The following is a 4,121-nucleotide window of genomic DNA, read 5'->3' as shown; positions in this document are numbered from 1 at the left end:
TTCAACTGCAGAAAATATTTATGTATCGCAATGGAGAAAAGCTTGGAAATTTTCTGTAAAAAATAAATACATAAGATGTTCAAATTTCGTTGTTGAGTTAAATACAATTGAGAGATTCACAACGGTGTCGTAGTGTCGTATCATTTTAAAGGTTAAATAAATGTTTAGAGAACTTGGAACTACAACCAACTATTTTTTGAACACTGCGAAAATGCATAACTTTGATTGTACTTTTCGAACCCTCTGAATATATTTTTCAGGCGTTTAAAGTTTACGACATACCACACTTACGACACCGTTGTAAATACCCTAAATATATATATTTTTTAGTTATTTAATTTATGTAACTATATATTACAAAGTCTTTAGTATACAAAAATGTTTAAATAAAAAATTTGGTATTCTTAACCGATCGAAAAATATTGATTGAAACTTTTTTTTACTTCAAAATAAAAACATAGGGGTATATTTTTTCGTTATAGAACAATCCTACGTGGTGAGAGCATTCAAATTACGACTTTACTATCGTTTTGGATCACCCTGATGTACATATAGCGCTATGCATTCACGCTTGTGCAGTAGATACCGGCGTTCGCTTTTGTTTTGGGGCGGACCGGCCGGCCGGCTGCGTCGCATTTTGTAGGTGAAGGTCATTCAAGTTAATGTTTTCGCTTATCCACATGTACTTATGTATGTACTTATCTATGTTGTACATACATACACATGTATAGTATGTATGTGTATAATATTGTTTATTACTTTCTTATTGTTTAAACGCTTGCAATTTTTTGGTTTATTTCTTTTCGCTGCTTTGCTTATCACTTTATATATGCAGCTTGCAAATATCGTATTTTTTTTTTATTATACGATAGTGCGTTCTGTGGAAAAGATACTTGTAAAAATTAAGTGCAATTGAAGAAGATCCAACTATTTGGATGTTAGGCAAAGTTTTTCGCACAAAACTGCCAACAGAACCGTATACATACATGCATATGTACATATGTACAGTGAGTCAAACAAGTAACCATGTGTTGATTTTTTTTAATATTCATAACTAGCAAATACCCGGCGTGTTTCACTGCACCTTAAAAGTATTTTTGTGCTGTTTGATACCCGTATTGTAATATTTCATTTAGTTTATCATTTTATTTGTGTACAATTTTTCAAACATGTGGCAAGCCTCCTCAAACATATTTCCGCAGTAGACTTTCCTAAACATCTTCAGTTTGACACCGATATTGCAGTACTCAATTTATCTTGTCAATTAAATTAAATGAAAATTTTCAAACAGGTGGCAACATTCAACAAAAATATTTTCGGCTTTAAGCCTTTTCAAACCTCTTTCTTTTGGCAACTACAATGCAATATTTACCTTATCTTATCAATTTACTTAAACTGCAATTTTCAAACAGGTGGCAACTCTCATTTTTTTTATTTCTGTATTTTAAGCTAGAGCTCTAGCAATACATCGGTGAAAACTGTCTTCAATTCCATCCATTAGTTTTCGAGCGATGCGCGTACAAGGATACAAACAGACAGACAAAAATTCTAAAAATTGTTGAGTTGACTTCTGTTGCTCTAATAAAGACCTCCATCCCCTCATTATTTTTTTTATATCTATGATGTAAATACATCGGCATTAGAGGGCTGCATGAATTCATTCAAACTTCTAGCCAAACAGAGTACACTAGATTTTAATATTTTACTTCACATACAAAATACTCAGCGTCTGGAATTTTGTATATATGCGTTCTGTTTTAATTTTTCTACCTTTAAATGGAAGAATATGAATGAATGAATGAAACACACAAAACATTCAAACTCATTTCGGTAAACATTTTTTTCTACAAACAAGTTTGTTCGTATTGTAATAGGAGCGCAGCAATACATACATACATAGAAAAAATATTTTTGGATATTAATACAAAAAATTGTAATTTATTTCAATTCATTTTATTTTCACTTTGTTTGAATATTGTAATGCCGACACATATATCAGAACAGGTATTCACTCAAATTAAAAAAAATTTAGGTCGAAATCATTCATTCCTTTTTTTATATATGAATAATTCATAAGTCGTTTTGAATGAGTTCTTGCAGCCCTCTAGTATACATAGATGTTTCTCGAGTAAATATTTTGTTGTTATTTTTCTATCAAAATTTTTTCACAGTTGAAAACTTTTTACAAAATTTAGGAAAATTCATCAAATTTGAACTTTTTAATATTAATATTTAGAACATTTTGGGTATGCAGTTTTATAATAGCATATGGCTCATTCCACGGTAATCGATACCGAATGAAATGAAAATAAACTAAAGAATTTGAGCTTATTATTTTAAAGTCAGATATTTCGATATATTTATTATTAAAAAATGGGAAATAAATTTGTTTTTTCGTGAACAAAAGTGAAGCATTTTCCCATGCAAAATCTTTTATTGAGCAAAATTCATTTTTTTAATAATCATATTTTAAGTAACAAAAATTGTGTATTGATTATGGTCCTGAAATAACTAAACATCATTAAAATCTTGTTTTTATGTCTAAAGTCTGAATGATAAGGTATAGATTAGTGGATATTTAATAAAGTAGAAACAGAAAGTACAAACAAATTAAACAACAAATTTAATGTCAAAAATAAAATAGAATTGTAATTGTAAACTTTGGGAGATATGTAAGTACACTTTTTAGGTGAATTTTTTCTTAGATTTTGTATAAAAAAAAAACGTATAGCGTTGGCCGAATGGATGGCCTTCCTAGTTAGTCACCAGTTCTCAGTCTATTCGATTGCTAAGTATGAGGCATTATGTTGGACAAAATGAGTATAAAGAACTCAAAATGGCCTACGGTTGCCGAAGATACGGTTAAATTAACCGACGAAGATTTGCGTGCCGCTTGCGCTTTTCTCTCAAAGTGTTTACCGCTGGTAAGCCCAAATAAAGCCAACAATTTAATTTTAATTCAATTTTATCTTCGCCGGGATAAATTAAAGTCGTATGTTACATTTAAGGACTTTTGGGAAATCGCGATTGATGTTTGCAATTCAATTTCCTCAAAAAAAGATACTACAGATTTTCTGCAAAGTATCGGAGAATTTATTAATTTAATTTACCGGAAGGTCGTAAGACATACGACAAAACGTGATACTCATTTGTGCTCAATTAACGACAAAATTTGACTCAATATATCGGAAAGTAAAGGAGATATCCAAAAACGGATTAGGCCATTTGAAACATTTATTTATTCCGGCGACGAATGTATTAACCATTTTTATTAATAATAAAGTGCAAATGAAAGGAGATTAATTACATAGCATAGCATAAAACGTTTCCGATCAGACTAAAATTAAGGGCACAGAAAGTATTTACGATTCGCTACTTGTTCCATTTTTCGAGTCAAGCGGCGTTACATGAATCTGCATCCATTTACACTGTTCGGCAGTCGACTGGAGAGTTGGTGAAACCAAGTTTTTCTAAAAGTCTGGATTGTCTATAGAAAACTAATTTCTCAGTTTAACCATTTTTTTTTTCAATTGAAGTTGGTGGTCACACATCAGCATTTAAAACAACTAAAATGAAATATTTATACCGTCAAAAGAACTTTCTGGGGGTTTTTGAGAACGAAGAATCTGAATTTGGTTATTTTCACCAAAAGGACCTCTGAGTGCACTTTGGTGCAAATAAACATGAATAAACATTGTTGAAAGGCATTATTTGTGCTTTTTCTTCATGCTCCTTCCATGTTTTTTTAGATTACGGCCAGGGTTAGAACTACGGCAAGCCTAAACCGGAATAAATAAAGTGAAATAGCGTAGCAGAAAATAAAATTCCGTAGTCGATACTTTGCGTTTTTTATTTAAAAAAATTAACTAATGCATAACAATAGCCGTTAATCGTGTCCTGCAACTATACTATTTAGCATCTATAAAGGAATAGCAACGTAAAAAGTTGTCCATATTTGTTTTATAACATTCTAACCTCTTCCTCTAGTTAATTTTTTTTTTTTAAATAGGACTCCTGAAGGGGTTCAAAAAAATATTCGTCGGCTAATTTCAGGGAGTTCTTGAACAAATGAAGCACCAGGAAAAATCATAAACCAATATCTCAAAAAAATGAACATTTGA

Source organism: Rhagoletis pomonella, unplaced genomic scaffold (genome assembly GCF_013731165.1).
Source record: "Rhagoletis pomonella isolate Grant_MI unplaced genomic scaffold, Rhpom_1.0 Rhpom_scaffold_00002, whole genome shotgun sequence".
In the NCBI taxonomy this organism is placed as follows: domain Eukaryota; kingdom Metazoa; phylum Arthropoda; class Insecta; order Diptera; family Tephritidae; genus Rhagoletis; species Rhagoletis pomonella.
This window is presented reverse-complemented; position numbering follows the sequence as displayed.